Source organism: Mustela putorius, unplaced genomic scaffold, assembly GCF_011764305.1.
Source record: "Mustela putorius furo isolate JIRA1106 unplaced genomic scaffold, ASM1176430v1.1 tig00001130_pilon_pilon_pilon, whole genome shotgun sequence".
In the NCBI taxonomy this organism is placed as follows: domain Eukaryota; kingdom Metazoa; phylum Chordata; class Mammalia; order Carnivora; family Mustelidae; genus Mustela; species Mustela putorius.
Genome location: NW_025421584.1, coordinates 2,460,240 through 2,477,757, shown reverse-complemented (window position 1 = coordinate 2,477,757; position 17,518 = coordinate 2,460,240). Strand labels below are relative to the sequence as shown.

General features: G+C 39.6%; 1 protein-coding gene, 1 non-coding gene and 1 pseudogene across 2 annotated transcripts in view; 2 read left to right on the top strand and 1 right to left on the bottom strand.

Annotated features, from left to right (window-relative positions):
- The window catches only part of LOC101670359 (mitochondrial poly(A) polymerase), a 130,724-nt gene that overhangs the window by 41,772 nt on the left and 71,434 nt on the right, over positions 1-17,518 (bottom strand). The window lies entirely within an intron of this gene.
- On the top strand, positions 12,558-12,692 carry LOC123394004. The gene has a single exon (XR_006608809.1). It is a non-coding gene; the product is annotated as a U4 spliceosomal RNA (small nuclear RNA).
- On the top strand, positions 16,672-16,787 carry LOC123394005 (annotated as a pseudogene).

Below are 17,518 nucleotides of genomic sequence, written 5' to 3'. Positions count from 1 at the left end.
TTTCACTCATGTGTATGTTGGTAGGTTGGGGCAGATATCCTTCAGGCTGAGGATTAGTCAAGTTTGATCCATATGTTTTATTCTTTTCGAGGGGCTATAACAACTTGGAACATGTTACTTTTATGGCAAAGATCAGAAATTCCTAGAAGAGTAAGTGGAAGCATGTGATATATCTAATATCTAGGCTCAGAACTAGTTCTTCTGCTCTGATTCCCCTGACCACTAATCACAAGTCAATCTCAATGTTAGTAGCAGGTCAGCTACCCCTCCCATGTTTCAATTTTTGCTTTGAATAATCATATGGGTTTTTATAAATTAAGAGGAAAACTGGCCTTATGTTCACATAACATATTTACCATTTCTAGTCCTCTTCACTGTTTTATAAAGATCCAGATTTTCAACTGTTATCATTTCTTGTCATCCTGAAGACACCTCTTTATCATGTACCATAGCTCAGTTCTGCTGACAACAAACTTTCTCTCTCTCTCTCCCTTTCTGTTTTGTTTTATATGTCTTTATTTTGCCTTCATTATTGAAGGATATTTGAGCTTGATATAGAATTCCATGTTATTTTTTTCTTCTTTCAGAAAGTACGTAAAGACGTCATATCACCTCTTCCTGGCCTCCATTTTTTCTAACTGGTTTCTACTATCCTTCATTATATGACTGGGAATCCTCTTCCCTAAACCTGCTTTGGTTAGAGACTGATTCTTTTTTTTTTTTAAATAAATTTATTTATTTTCAGCATAACAGTATTCATTATTTTTTCACCACACCCAGTGCTCCATGCAATCCGTGCCCTCTATAATACCCATCACCTGGTACCCCGACCTCCCACCCCCCCGCCACTTCAAACCCTTCAGATTGTTTTTCAGAGTCCATAGTCTCTCATGATTCACCTCCCCTTCCAATTTCCCCCAACTCCCTTCTCCTCTCTAACTCCCCATGTGCTCCATGCTATTTGTTATGCTCCACAAAAAAGTGAAACCATATGATAATTGACTTCTCTGCTTGACTTATTTCACTCAGCATAATCTCTTCCAGTCCTGTCCATGTTGCTACAAAAGCTGGGTATTCCTCCTTTCCAATGGTTCTGTAGGCAAAAGAGCCAATAGTAACTTTGTTTCAGAAGATAGGATTATATATCCAGAAAATTAAAGATATCTTTGTATTAGAATTGATAAAATAATTTTTTGAGATAGCCAGATACAAAGTTTAAAAAATTAATACCTTATATTTATGCAAACAATAAAAAGAAGTAAGTTACTTTTTTTTTTTTTTTGAAAGAAAGAGAAAGAGAGCTGGGAAGCTGGGGGTGGGGAAGTAGCAGAGGGAGAGGGAGAGAGAGAATCTTAAGCAGGCTCCGTGCTCAATGCAGAGCCTGACATGGGGCTCAATCTTACAACTCCGAAATTATGACCTGAGCCAAAATCAAGAGTCAGATGCTTAACTGAATGAGCCACGCAGGCGTTCTGCAAGTAACAATTTTTTTAAAAAAAATTTATATGCACAAAACCATTTATATGCACAAAAGAACTGTAATATATTTAGAAATCAATTTGATAAAAAGGGTCAGTATGCTTATAAATATAACCATCAAATATCATTGAAGAACATAAACCAAAACATGAATACATAGAACTTACTTACTTTATAACTGGAAGTTTGTCCCTTTTGACTTCCTTTGTCCATTGTGCCCACCCCCCAGCACTTGCCTCTGGCAAGCACCAATCTGTTCTCCCTATGTATGAGCTCCCTTTTTAAGATTCTGCATACAAGTGAGACCATATGGTATTTGTCTTCTCTGTCTAATGACAATAATATTTTATATTTTCCTTGAAAAAGATTCTACTGAATTATTGAAATTCTGAAAACAGCCCTACAAGGGCTGGGCTAAAATAAAATCCTCAAGTAAATCACTAAGGGGGTTGGAAGCCTCTAAAATGCCTAGTGGCCCTCCTTCTTAATATTCACATCTTTGTATGAACCCCTCCATATGGGCGTGAGCTGGACCTTGTGTCTCCCTTCTAACAAAATAGAATATGGGGCGCCTGGGTGGCTCAGTGGGTTAAGCCTCTGCCTTCGGCTCAGGTCATGATCTCAGGGTCCTGGGATCAAGTCCCACGTTGGGCTCACAGCTCGGAGGGAGCCTGCTTCCCACTCTCTGCCTGCCTCTCTGCCCACTTGGGATCTCACTCTCTGTCAAATAAACAAATAAAATCTTAAAAAAAAAAAGAATATGGCAAAAGTGATGGCCTGTTACTTTGGGCTATTATAAAAAGATTTCAGTTTCCCTCTTATTCCCTGGTATTTCTCTCTGTCTCTCTCTGCTTTTTCTCTGGGTCAAGCCAGTTGCTATGCTGCGAACAGCCCTATGGGAAGGCCGACATGGCCAGGATGTAATGTTCTGATAGGCCCTGCCGCTTGCTGATGGCAATATAAGTGCGCTTAGAAGCAGATACTCCTCTAGTCAAGCCTTGAGATGTCCACAGCCCTGGCTGACACCTTGATTTCAGTCTGTGAGAGACCTTATTTGTTTTCTCTTATAGAGAGACAAAATACCTTATCTTAGAGACAGAGACTCAGACACTCGGCTAAAGTACCCAGATTCTTGACCCACAGAAACTTGAGATAATACATGTTGTTTAAATCCACGCTCGTTTGGGATTATTTGGTATGCAGCAACAGGAAACCAATGCACTGACAATTTGTATGTAATACAAGGTACTTGGCTTTGTGTAAGACTCTGGCTTCAACAGTGTTGGCGCCCTTGGTCCACGTTTGACCACACTTGAGTATGAAGGAAAGATCAACGACGCCAGCCCAGAAGGAGTCAGGAAATCTCAGCCTGAGTCCACCTCCATGGCTGCTTAACCACCTTCCGTTTCCTCCTCTTTTAAAAGGCATAACAATTCCTGCCCTACTTTTCAGAGGTACCATCACCCACGGTTGAAGCAAGCCATACATGTGAAAAAAACTTCCAACAAGTAAAGCACTGTACGAACATGAAATGTGTAGTTTTTAAAAGCCAGGGCTGGCTCTATGGTCTTTCTCTGTTCTTTTCCTTCAAACACATCCATCCCTTGTACAACCTAATTGGGCTGTCATACTGAGCCTGAGAAAAATGACCGATTGCCCGTCTACACCACCTGGCTTGGGTAAAAGCAATACCAAGAAGCTACTGAAATGCAGCATGTTTTCAAAGAATCCTTCTCTCCTCTAGGGACTTGGCTGTCAGACTACATCCTGGCATGTGGAGATGAGCACTTCCTCCCATGAATCAGGGTGGGGCCATGGAGGAGGTCTTTCCTGATGGTACTCGTACAACTGAAGCATTTTCTCTGCTAAGTAGACAAAGAAAGTACCACATGACTTCCTGTACGCTATTCTCTGGGGTCACATCCTTGTAAGGAAATACTGAAATGTGAGAGGAAATGTTTGCTAAAATAGAAATAATAATTAAGTCATCTGAATCAAAATAACAAAATGTATATGGGATTAAAAAAGAAACTAAAGAAAAGCCCAACCAAATCTAAACATGATCATGTGAATACGAGCAAAGCTCAGTTCATTAACAAGAATTTATCATACAACATGGTGTCCAAAGTGTTTTTTACTGTTTAGGTACTTCTCTGCATTTTGTGAAATGTCTTACCATAAACATAATACTTTGGCGATCAAGAATGTAAGAGGTTAGGGTTGCCTGGGTGGCTCAGTGCGTTAAGCCTCTGCCTACAGCTCAGGTCATGATCCCAGGGTCCTGGGATCCCAGACTGCATCGGGCTCTCTGCTCAGCAGGGAGCCTGCTTCCCTTCCTCTCTCTGCCTGCCTCTCTGCCTACTTGTGATCTCTGTCTGTCAAATAAGTAAATAAAATCTTAAAAAAAAAATCAAAATGGATTTTTAAAAAATATCCTAAATTGAATACCAACAGAAGCAATCAATTGAAATATATCAAACTGATAAAATAACCAAAGAAAAGAGTTATTTCGAGTTAAGTGCTGATTTCAAAAGACTTTTGATTCTGACTAATTCAAGTCACTCTTTTTTTTTTTTTTTTTTAAATTCAAGTCACTCTTATCTCTGACATCTGTAATGGGATATATTCTAATGGGATATATTCTAATATATATTCTAATGTATATATTCTAATATATTCTAATGCCAAGAGGAATAGCTAAGAAACCTGAAGCTTTACTTGCTAGGGTTTGAGAGTAGTAATATTAGTATTTGTGATGGTTAAGTTTATGTCTCCACTGGACTGGGCGACAGGGCGCCCACATGCTCTGGATAGGCCTGTGAGGGTGCTTCTGATGAGATTAATGTTAGAACTGGTAGACTAAGGAAGGCATGATTCCCCAGTTATTTACCAATGTCAGAAAGAAATTTATATCGATACAGCAGGGAGATCAGATGGCCACAACCTTCGCCAAAAAGCAAACACGTCACAGATATGAGGACAATCTAACATCACAGCCTCTTGATGTGATGAAGTAACAAGCCTTCAACACCCCCTGTGTAACATTCTTACCAAAATTATTTAATCGGAATATAATCATACACTTGGATTTTACCCTGACGTACAAGAAAAGCACAGAAGTTATCAGGAACAAATTCCGTAGCACCATGAGGAGGTGATCAGATCAGCCCAAGAAGGTAGGCCATTGTACAAGAATATTGACTTCAACTCATCAAAAACTACAGTGTCGCAAAAGACATAAAAGAAGGTAGGGAAGCTTAAGAACACTAAGAGGCAGGCAAGACTTGAGCCTTAATCGGATCCTGAACTGAACAAAGGAATATAGACTCTACCTGAGATGATAAAATGAAATGTTCGCTTTATTAGGTATGATGATATTATTAGTTACATAGGAGAATAGCTAAGGAGATTTGTGCCGAAGGATTTCGAGGTGAACTTCTGTGATGACTACAATCCACTTTCAAACAGGGAAGCAGAAAAAAGCAGATGTATGGCTACACATACACAGAGAAAACAAGAGCAGGGGCCGGGGGGGCAGAGCACAAAGGCACACAGGACAGACAATACGCAAATGGGGCAAAATTGGTGAATCTAGGCCAAGAGTATATGGGTTTCATTTTTCAACCCCCCCCCCTTTTTTTTTTGCTTATTTGAAAATTTTCCAAAATAAAAAGTTGGGGGTGGGGGGGGGGAGAATGGATGATAATACCTTTGCAAAAATCAAGTTAAATTTCTTCAGGAAAGAAAAATGATTGATCCCTGTTCTTAGATAAGAATAGTAACTTCCCCCACAGCTGGGGAGGAACGCCCATCACTGTCACTGTCAAGGTTCATTCTGTGATTCTGCGTGCACCTCATTAATTTAAAAGGGCAAACTTGATCTACATCTTCCCAAACAGTCGCTATGAAAGCAAGGAACACTTTTTCAGAGCAGCCAAAGTTCCAGGGAGGCAAACCTCATGGGACGCAAAGCCAATAAAGGAAACCAGCATCCTGGTTCTTCCGAGCCCCACACCACATCTGGGAGCAATGCAGGGCCGCAGTGCTTCCCCCAGTGATAAACCTGCACACCTTTTTATGATGTACAAACTGTGCTTAGGAACCAGAGAGAAACGGGAACTAATTGTGCTGGGCACTTGACCTACATGAACCACATACTTTCTATACCAGCTCTGTAATAGAACCTGATTACTCTATTCATACACACAAAAAAAGCCCCAAGGCTCATAGAACAGGTCATAAAGCTGCAAGAAAATGGCAAAGCACAAGTCCAACCCTGGTGGGTCTGAGTCAAGGTGCTGCTTTACTGTAGCAAGCCTGCAGGGCCATTGCCTGCTCCTGCCTCTGTTTCCCCATATGTCCCGTGCCAAATGCCACTTCTCTGATCCCACATGAGGCTACTACATGAAGGCTATAAAGCATTTTATTCTTTTGGAGGAAAAGAACATGAACATGAAACCATGTGGAATGAGGCCGAGGAACTACTGGATGACCACCTGGTTTGATGTGGGGTCCTGTGAGAATTGGAGAATGAATGTCAAAGGACAGATATTTCCCTCTGGCATACACAGCTGCCATAAAAACTTGTGGGAACTCTAGAGAAGTCCCAGATTTTTGTAAGCATGGCATTTGAGCACAGCAGTGGGGCCCACCACTGTGGTGCTCACAGGGCAATGCCAGCGTCCTGCACTGCCAGCCCCATAAGTCAGCTCTGAGCACAGGTGGAAGTGGGGCGTGGAGGGCCCTCTCCCCCTACCACCCAAGGAGCTGCGGATGCAGGCCCTAGCACACTGGCCTGTAAGGGCAATAACCCTTGGAGCTCCCTGGAGAGCCCTCACTGAGTCTGCTTCGGAGCCTGTACCCTTCACTTCTCAGACTGCTCAGTTCCAGGAGGTGTGTCCTAAATCACTTCCCTTCCCCTCCAAAGAGAATTCTTATGCTCCTCTTTTTCTAATAAGACTCCAATCCTTTCCTCCTTCTTTTGGATCCCCTTCCCTCTTCTATACTGATATTATTAATGCTGGTCTCTTTAACTTCTTACCGATGCCCTGCTCCTCCTATTACTAAGCCTTTGCATAAGCTGTTTTTTCCGCCTGAGACACTGGAACACCTGCCTGCCCACAGGTCCTCTCCCTGGCTTTGACTGTCAGGTAGTTCTTCTAGTTTAGTCAAGTCAACACTTCTCTGAAGGCCCCTTGACCTCTCTAGGGAGCTGGGCCTCTGTTACAGAGCTCTGCTATATCTCCACGTGGTTCTTTAGCTTTCATCTCTACACGATTATTTATCATCTGTCTCTTCTATTAGACTCATAAGGGTAGATGCCACATCTTCACTGGTTGCTGCTTAAAGTCTAAACAATGCCTGGCATAGAGTAGATGCTCCATAAATGTCTGATGAATGAATGAGTGAATCTCTTTTAAAGAATGAAGATCAAATTCAGACTAATGCTGTAACAATAAAAATAATAAATATCCTCAGATTTGCTCAGTTCTTCATAGTTTAAAAACTGTTTTCAACAACTCTATGACAACAAATCTGATAACCTAGCCCAAATGACTCAATTCCTTGAAAGAGACAATTTGCCAAAACTCATATAAGAAGAAAGACAATCTAATTAGGCCTCTATCTATTAAAGATATTGAATCAATAATTCATAGCCTTATAAAACATAAAGCACCAGGCCAGGTAGGGTCACTGGCAAATTACAAAAAACACAAGGAAGAAATACTATCAATTTTCTAAAACCTCTTTGGAGAATAGAAACAGATGGGATTCTTCCTGACACTTTCATGAGGCCAGCATTACTCTAATAACAAAGCCAGACAAAGACATTATAAGAGAAGAAAACTATAGACCAATACCTCTCATGAATATAAGGAAAAATCATCAACAAAATATTAGCAAATCAAGTCCAAGAGTATATAAAAAGAATTGTACACCATGACCTAGTGGGATTTATCCTAGGTATGCAAGGCTGGTTCAACATTCGAGAATAAATTAATGTAATCCAGTACATCAATGGGCTGAAAAAGGAAAACCACATGATCATATCAATAATGTAGAAAAGAATTTCACAGAACCAACACCAATTTAAGATAAAAAACAAACAAACAAAAAAAACCTCTCAGTAAACTAGGAATAACTTCCTCAAACTGATAAAGACTATGTACAAAAAGTCCTACAGCTCACATCATACTTAATGGTCAGAACCAAAAAGATTTTTTGTTAAGATCAGGAACAAGGCAAGGATGTGCCCCCTTACCATATTTTTTTCAATATCATAGCATAAGTCTTAGCTAATGCAATAAGAAAAGAAAAGAAAAGAAAAGAAAAGGAATACAGATTGGGAAGAAAGAAATATAACTATCTTTGCACATGAGATGATTGTTTATTTGAAAATGTCAAAGAATCAGCAAAAAACACTTCTGGAACTAATAAGTGATTATAATAAGGTTGCAGGATACCAACTTAATATAAAAAAGGTAATTCTTTTCCTATTTACCAACAATGAACAACTGGAATTTTATATTAAAAACACAATACCAAAAAAAAAAAACCCACAATACCATTTATATTAGTACACTCCCCCAAAATTCTTATACAAAATATGTATGAGATTTATATGAGGAAAACTATAAAACTCTGTTTTTAAAAAAAACCAAAGGAGGACTAAATAAATGAAGAGATATTCCATGTCCATGGATAGGAAGATTCAATATTGTCAAGATGTTGGTTCTTTTCAACTTGATCTATAAATCAACACAATCCCAAACAAAAGCCCAGCAAGTTATTTTGTGGATATCAATAAGCTAACTCTAAAGTTAAAATGGAGAAGGAAAAGATGAAGAATGGCCAGGACAATATCAAAGGAGAAGAAGAAAGTTGGAAGACTAATATTACACAGCTTCACAACTTACTATAAAGCTACAGTAACCAGTTGGTATGATACTGGCAAAAGAATAAACAAATCAGTGGAACAGAATAGAGAGCCCAGAAATAGACCCACATAAATGTAGTTGACTGATCTTTCACAAAGGAGCAAAGACAGTCTTTTCAACAAATGGTGCTGGAACATCTGGACATTCACATGCAAAAAAGTGAATCTAGACACAAACCTTACACTCTTCACAAAAATTAACTCTAAGTTGATTATAGACCTCAATGTAAAAATAGAAAACTATAAAACTCCTAAAAGATAACATAGTAGAAAACCTAGATGACCTTGATATGGCAATGACTTTTTGATAAAACACCAAATTGTTTGATAAAACAATTCATGAAAGAAAGAATGTATATGCTGGACTTCATCTAAATTAAAAACTTCTGCTCTGCAAAAGACAAGACAAGTACAAACTAAGAGAAATATTTGCAAAACACTTCTGATAAAGGACTGTTATCCAAAATATACAAAGAACTCCTAAAACTCAAAATCAAGAAAACAAACAACCCAATTAAAAATGGGCAAAATATTTTAACAGACTGCCTCATCAAAGAACATATACAGATGGCAAATAACACGTAAAAAGATGTTCCACATCATATGTCATCAAGGATATGCAAGTTAAAATAACAATGAGATACCACTATATACCTATTAGTATGGCCAAAATAAAGCACACTGACAATACCAAATACAGACAAGGATACAATAGGAGACAAGGAACAATAGGAGCTCACAAAGGAATACAAACTACAACACTTTGGAAGATATTGGCAGTTTCTTAAGAATGCAAACTAGCACACTTTGGAAGACATCATGGGTTTTACCATACGATCCAATAATTAGGTTCCTAGGTATTTATTCAAAGGAGTCGAAAACTTGTTTCCACATAAAAATCTTCACATGGATGTTTATTCATAATTGCCAAAACCTGGAAGCAACCAAAATGTTCTTTAGAAGGTGAATGCGTAAATAAATCATGATATATCTAGACAATGAAATATTATTCAACATTAAAGAAAAATCGAACTATCAAGCCACTAAAAGACATGGAGGAAACGCAACTGCATCTTACTAAGTGAAAGAAGACAATCTTAAAAGCCTCCATAATATATGATTTCAACTACATGACATTCTGGAAAAGGTAAAACCATGGAGGCAGGAAGATGATCAGAGGTTGCCAGGGGTTGAAATGGGAAGGAATGAGTAGGCAAAGTGCAGAGAATCTTTAAGTCAGTGAATATATTCTGGTTGATACTATGATGATAGATACATGTCATTATATACTTTTCAAACCCAAAGAAAATATAATACCCAGAGTGAACCCTAATGTCAACTATGAACTTTGGGTAACAATGATGTGTCAGTGTAGGTTCATGAGTTGTAATAAATGTATCACTCTGGTGTGGGATATTGTTAATGGGGAAGGCTCTGCCTATCTGGGGACAGGGAATATATGGGAAATCTTTGTATCTTCTGAGTTTTGCTGTGAACCTAAGGTTGCTCTAAAAAAGTCTTTTTAGAAGACTTAACATTATTTTTATAACCCTGTAAAGTATGTGTTTCCTATAGAAGGCTTGTTTTTTTTAATCGTTCATTCTGAGTATATTTTTGCTGTGGAAGTGGTAGCAATTCCACACTCCCCTCTCTCTATAATTTTTCATTTAGATAACTAATATTTATTTAGCTTTAATGACATACTAGGCACTTTACCTAAGATTTCTTATTTAAAACTCATAAAAAGGCATACGATCCCAACTTTGCCTTTTGGCTGGCCAACTCCAGGGCAAGGTGCTGGCTTCTCCCTTTGTCTCCCAGTGCCTGCCCTTCCCCCCCTCCCACCTGGTCTCTATTTCTGCACCTGATCCTGATGCCCCTCTCCCTTGTCGGCTAGCTTTTTGTCTCCTGCCTAAGCAGAGCACTTGTCCGTTGGGATCTAGCCTAGGAGATTGGTCCCAGCATCTCTGATACTGGCCAGGCTCCCTTCTCAGACCTCTCAGTCCTTAGGGAGTTGAGGCAAGAAGCCGCTCCCCAAACCTCTCCCTGCCACTGGCCTACTCCCTTCCGCTTCATTCTGGCCCTTTCTGAAAGCAAATCTGACCCTGGAGTACTTTCCTTACTAGAGTCAAGTAAGCCACACGTCCAGCAATTCGAGAGGGCGCCACAAGGCAGGACTGTGAGTGCAGCAAGAGGAATGTGGGTGGTGAGCCCGAAATGAGCTGCTGGTGCGTGCCCACTCCTAGAAAATGAGAAAGACTTTGCTAAACTGCTGCGAGAGTCAGAGCTTGTTTCCTTCCCAAGTGGCTGCTGACTGAAAATTTACCGGCTATCAGAAGGGACACACACTTTAGGAAAAACAAAACAAAAGAAAGAAAACAAGTGCCCAGGAAGGGTGTTAAACACAAGCCCACTCAGAGCAGAAGCTGGCCATTCTATGTCATACGGCCAGAACACAGATCACGCCAACTCACACACCCAGGACTTGCCTGGGTCGAGAGACCTGGGCCTGAAAACTCCCACCTCCATGAAAAGTTGGGGGCAGGAGTGGGAGAGCTGGGAAGGAAGGGGAGGAGGCTCTGAGGCCACAGGCTGAAAGGAAGCGTGGCCCTTTCCAGGTTTGGCTGGAAGACTCATGTTTAAAAGCTACTATATCATTCATATGCTTGGATAGTAAATTCATCTCTTTCCTTCTTCTTTTTTTTCGGGGTTGGGGAGATAGAGAACGAAGCCAATAACAAATAATCTGATGTCCTGATAATATCTGGCAACACTTGAATTAGGTGTCTGCACTGTACTGGAAGAAAATATTTGGCCATTGGATTAAAACCTAAAAACCCTTAGGATAACAATAAATAAAGTACCATGCTGACAACACAAAGCACGGTGAATGCGTACCCCAGGGGAGCTCTGAGCACTTGATCCAGAACTGCAAATGTAAGCTTGAAGTCTCTTTGAAGTCTTATGCTTGGTCTTTGAAATTCATCCAAATTCATCCAACGGGCATTCTGCCCATTAATATTTATTTTAATATGAAAATAATATTTTTCTTCCTCCAAAATTTTCAAGTGAAACCCAGTGCTCCGGGAAGGTGGGGCAGGGGAACACATCACCCGGTTTCCTGTGTCCAGGGATTTAAATAATCAGGTATCCAGAATGTGTGCATTTAGAGGAACTGCTGGCTGACGATCTGGCTGTCCTGGGTGACAGAGACAGCAACTGTAGATCCCGGGCTCTGGGTGACAAAGGGACTGCAGAGAACATCTCTTCAAGAGTATGGTCACACTAGAAAAGAGCGTTCCATCTGGGGGTTACACACATGGGGGTCTCCTGGGGCGCCAGTATCCTTGGGGTCCTTGTTACAGTCGGCATTAGTTCAGGTAGGCTGGGCTGTGCTAACAGAACAGACACAAACACGCAATGGCTCCACACAGTAGAAATAGAACAGTCCTGGGGCGCCTGAGTGGGTCAGTGGTTTGGGCTGCTGCCTTCGGCTCGGGTCATGATCTCAGAGTCCTGGGATCGAGCCCCGCATCGGGCTCCCTGCTCCGCAGGAAGCCTGCTTCCCTCTCTCTCTCTCTCTCTCTCTGCCTGCCTCTCTGCCTACTTGTGATCTCTGTCTGTCAAATAAATAAATAAAATCTTAAAAAAAAAAAAAAAAAAGAAATAGAACAGTCCTGAAGGTTCAGGTAGGTGGTTCTACTCCATATAGTCGTACAAGAATCCAGGCTGATGGCTGCTCTGCCATCTTTCACATGTGATGTCCAAGGTCACCTGGGGGTGGCCGCCTCAGTCCCCCAGAAGAGGAAAAGAGCACGCCAGAGAAATGAACACAAAGCTTTTAATAGGCCAGGCCTGGAAGGACAGTCACCCTCTCCTGCTCGAATTCCCTCATTGCCCCTCAGCCACATGGTCACACTGAACTGCAAGGAGACTGGGAAAGGGAATCTATGTGTATGTTCAGGAAGAAAAGGGAAACACAGATTTTTGTAGAATAGCAGTTTTTGCCATAACATCTGAGGCCAGGAAATCCCACAAAGCTGTGTACATTAATTTCAGATAGATTAAATAATGAGATAGTTGCTATGCAGAACACTGACACATTTCTGGGGGATTCTAGACCCTCTTCAATATTCTAGTTAGCTTTGCGCAGTGGCAGTATCGTAGCCAGTGAGGTTTATCCGAGGCGCGATTATTGCTAATTGAAAACAATATTCTAGTTATGTTCAAGAGATTCTGCCCCAAATCAATGAGCTATTGGAAAGTTTACAGGCACCTTTTCTGAATATTAATTTTTCCCATGCTTTGATCTGATTCAGTTAATTCCAGGCCTTCTGTAATGCAATTAAAAAAATAATTGTCACTTTAAGAACTAATTATTTTTCCCTAAAACTGTCTTCATTTTAACCTTTTAAAATTAAGTATTAATAAGCATTTCTCTGGAGCACGGGAAGTACCAATGAGACTACTTCAAAATAGCAAATAATCTCATGATCCTTTACTTATAATATTTTCTCCTACTAAGTTTACCTTCCTCACATCATGGGTTGGAGTAGCATTATTGTGTCTTCTGGTTTTGCAAGTTAGAATAATCATCTGTAAAAACTTTTTCCTTTTTGCAAAATACAGTTGACCCTCGAACGACACAGATTTGAACTGTGTGGGTCCTCTTATACACAGACTTCAATAAATGCAGCGCAGTAATGTAAATATATTTTCTCCTTCTAAGAATTTTCTTAATGACACTTTCTTTTCTCTAGCTTGCTTTGTTGCATGAAAAGAGTGTATAACACAGATGACATAAAAAATATGTGTTAATCAGCTGTTTATATTCTCTGTAAGACTTCTGGTCAACAGTAGGCTATTAGTAGTTAAGTCTAGGGGGAGGCAAAAGTTATACTTGAATTTCAAACTGCAAGGGTGGTGAATGTCCCGAACCTCCGTGTTGTTCAAGGGCCAACTATCTAAGAAGAACATGACAGAGTAATAACTGATGTTTCTCTGAACTCAAACACTTCATACTCTGATACAGGGCTGGGACTGATGTGACCTGTTAGGGCAACTACCTAGAAGGTGAATGCCCTACACAAGCGTCTCTTAAGCAGTGTCCTTCGCTAGGCAGATTTTAAAAGCTCCGGCTGTCCAAAGTCTGAGACACCTTGGATTTGTACAGTTTTCTCACCAGACTTTGTTCAAAGCACAGGAGCTCAGAAAAGTCTGTCTGCTGATCCTTTCTCTTTCTTCCTCGTGACTTAGCAGCACCACATAAAGTCCTGAGCTGCACTTTTGATCTTTACCCAAGAACTCCAGAGCACATACTGTGTTCTCTGCGCAGTGGGAAGCCCTCCCCACCCCACTTCTCATACAAGTTCAAAGAGACTGCAGGTGAATTCAGGCCTCCAGATCTTTAGGGAGCATGCACGGGTGGTTTTTCAAGCTCCAGTGACATCCTAAAGGTTAAGTTAGATCAGCTGCAAGAATATAAAAATTGAGGAGACTTCGATTTTTAGTGAAATGGTTGAGAAACCAAGCCATTTCAAATATTTGGTAATGCAAGATAAAATGGGACAAATGTGATTTTAAATGCAGCTTAAAAAAAAAAAAAAAGTAAAGGAAATCCTGGAAGTCAAAAATAAACAATAAGCTAACACCCAAGCAGTGGGCACACTAACTGACACTGTGGTTACCTCAGAGGGAGGGTGGCCCAGTATCCATAATCTTGAGGCTTGAATTTCAATACTCCTGCCAAGACAGGAGGCAGAGTTGTGGTCTCATATGAGTAAGGAAGATCAAGATTCCCATAGCAAGTGGGGGCCCTTAAAGAACAACACCCTCAGTGAAAAATTAAGCTAGATAAATATCCACATAAAATCACAGAGGCAGGAAAAACAAAAACAAACAAAAAAGCTCATGTGTGACTTACTGCCCTGGTAGTCAGAAGGAAAAAAAAAAATCTTTCCTGGGAATATATTACTGTACTTCATGCAGATTTTGGATTCTGTTTCATACTAACAGCATGGTTCAGGAAAACCAAGAAAAGAATATGAAAATTGTTCCAGCCAATGAAACCCCCCCAAGAAACTGAAGTCAGACTGCACAATGTTTTCAGAGGATGAGCTTACCATCAAAACTCTTAAAATGGGGTGCCTGGGTGGCTCAGTGGGTTAAGGCCTCTGTCTTCGGCTCAGATCATGATCCCAGTGTCCTGGGATCAAGCTCCGCAGCATCGGGCTCTCTGCTCAGCAGGGAGCCTGCTTCCTCCTCTCTCTCTCTGCCTGCCTTTCTGCCTACTTGTGATTTCTGTCTGTCAAATAAAAATAAATAAATAAAATCTTACAAAAAAAAAAAGAATGGCATCTAGAACATTTAAAAAAAAAAAAACAAAAACCTCTTAAAATGCCAGAGGAAATAACCTGCTATGATTAAGAAAGAGCCAGCAGACATGAACATAAGACATCTGACATGAACAAAACATTAAAAAAGAATAAACCATGATCAAAAATGAAAACCAGGGGCACCTGGGTGGCTCAGTGGGTTAAGCCACTGCCTTCGGCTCAGGTCATGATCTCAGGGTCCTGGGATCGAGCCCTACATCGGGCTCTCTGCTCAGCGGGGAGCCTGCTTCTCCCTCTCTCTCTGTCTGCCTCTCTGCCTGCTTGTGATCTCTCTGTCAAATAAATAAAATCTTTAAAAAAAAAAAACCCAGAAAACCAAATAAAAGTTTTAAACATAAAAATCTAGTAATTGAAATTTAAAACTCAGTTGTTAGGTTTCATCTAATTAGACACAGCTGATCAGAGAATCTGTGAACTGGAAAGCAAATATAAGGAAATTATATGTTATTATATATTATATATATATATAATATATATGTTATTATATAAGGAAACAACTGTAATTCACAGACTAAGAGATGAAAAATATCAATGAGAAGTTAAGAAATATTCAAATAAAATGAAAACATCCAAATGTATGTAACATCACAGAATGAATCAACAGACTGAGGAGAGCCAGTATTAATATAAAATGGCTGAATATTTTCCAGAATTCATAAAAAACAAGAATCTGTAGATTCAAGAAGTACAACATACTCCAAGTAACATAGATAAAACAAGTTCACACTCGAACACATCATTCATGGTAAAACTATAAATAAAAAGGCAAAGAGAAAACCTTAAAACAACCAGAAAGAGCATCCTTTAGACTGATGGCAGATATACTATAACAACAGCAATTAAAAACTAAAACAATGGAATGACATCTTCAAAATTCTGATAAAACCTCTCAATGTAGATTTTTACATCCATTGGAACTACTGTTCAAGAGTGAGAAAAAATTCAAAATATTTTCAGACAAACCAAGACTGAGAACCATTAGCTCCTTAACTATCACTGAAGGTAAAGGATTTTCTTTAAGAAGCAGCAATCAAATCCGGAAGAAATGAATATGATATAAGAAGTCATGATAAGCAATGACATTGGTAAGCATTCAGGTAACCCTAACCAAGACTCAGCCATGAAAAACAAGGAGAGGTTTTAGGAAAGAAGCATAAAGAGTGGGATAAAATACTAGACAACAGCAACGTTTGAGGAGGGGAGATAGAAAGTAAAGCATTCCAAAGACTGACCTTGATGCAAGAAGGCAGAAAGAATGAACACAGACTTTAATCGAGATACAAGTTAAAAATTGGAAGGTAAGTGCTAGAAGAATAGAAATAGAATGTGTTAATTCTAAAGCAATAATAGCAAAATAAGAAAGGGAATTAAGAAAACTGAATCATTCCAGCAGAAAGCAGGAAAAAATTTTAAAAAGAAAATTACATATAATATGTATATATATTAGGGACGCCTGGGTGGCTCAGTTTGTTGAACGGCTCTGGTCAACAAACTCCGGTCATGGTCCTGGGGTCTTGGGATGGAGTCCCACATCCAGCTCCTGGCTCAGCAGGGAGTCTACTTCTCCCTCCCACTCTGCCTGCACTCTCCCTGCTTGTACTCTCCCTCTCTGTTAAATGAATAAATTAAATCTTTTTAAAAAATCTGTATAGGGCGCCTGGGTGGCTCAGTTGGTTAAGCAGCTGCCTTCAGCTCAGGTCATGATCCCAGCGTCCTGGGATCAAGTCCCACATCGGGCTCCTTGCTCCCCAGGGAGCCCCCTTCTCCCTCTGACTCTGCCTGCCACTTTGTCTGCCTGTGCTCGCTCTCGCTCTCTCTCTGACAAATAAATAAATAAAACCTTTAAAAAAAAAAAAATCTGTGCTCGCTTCGGCAGCACATATACTAAAATTGGAACCATACAGAGAAGATTAGCATGGCCCCTGCGCAAGGATGACACGCAAATTCGTTATGCTGAAAATAAATAAAAAATTTTTAAAAAATCTGTATATATATATTATAAACAGAAAATACAGTATGGTAGGAAAAAATTTTTTAAATCACAGTAAATATGGGATATATAAAATATGTATTAAAACACAACAGTAAGTAAATATAACTGGATTAAACTTATGTTAGATTTAATTCAACCCTTGAAAAAAGATGCAACCTACCAAAGATTCAATACAACTGACTACAAACATATGGAAGGAATTCTCGGCTTCACCAATAAAGAAAAGATGAATTCACATATTGATTTTAAAATGACAATCCTTGTGCTAAAGGGAGTGGGTACAGTTGGCATTCTTTTAAAATATTGACTATAAATGAATTGGTACAAATCTTCTGGAGTACTGTTTGTAACATATATCAAAAGGCTAAAGTACACAGGCCTTACAGTTACACGTTGAGGAAATAATCAGATGTGTGCAAAAATTTATTGATAAGAATGTTCTAATTAATTATGTATAATATCAAAAACTTGAAATCTAAATATCCAATGATTAAAAGTCATCAAATTACTACGACTGCTACTGTTCATACTGCTAATGAAAGGTCATATTTATTGAGTTTACTAAACAGCAGGTATTGTTCTAAATGCTTTCCTAACACATTTCGATCTCCATGATAACTGCATAAACGAGACATTATTATCATTCTTATTTTACAGATAAGGAAACTCAGGCACAGAAAATTCAGTGACTTGCCTGAAGTCACTCAGCAGTCA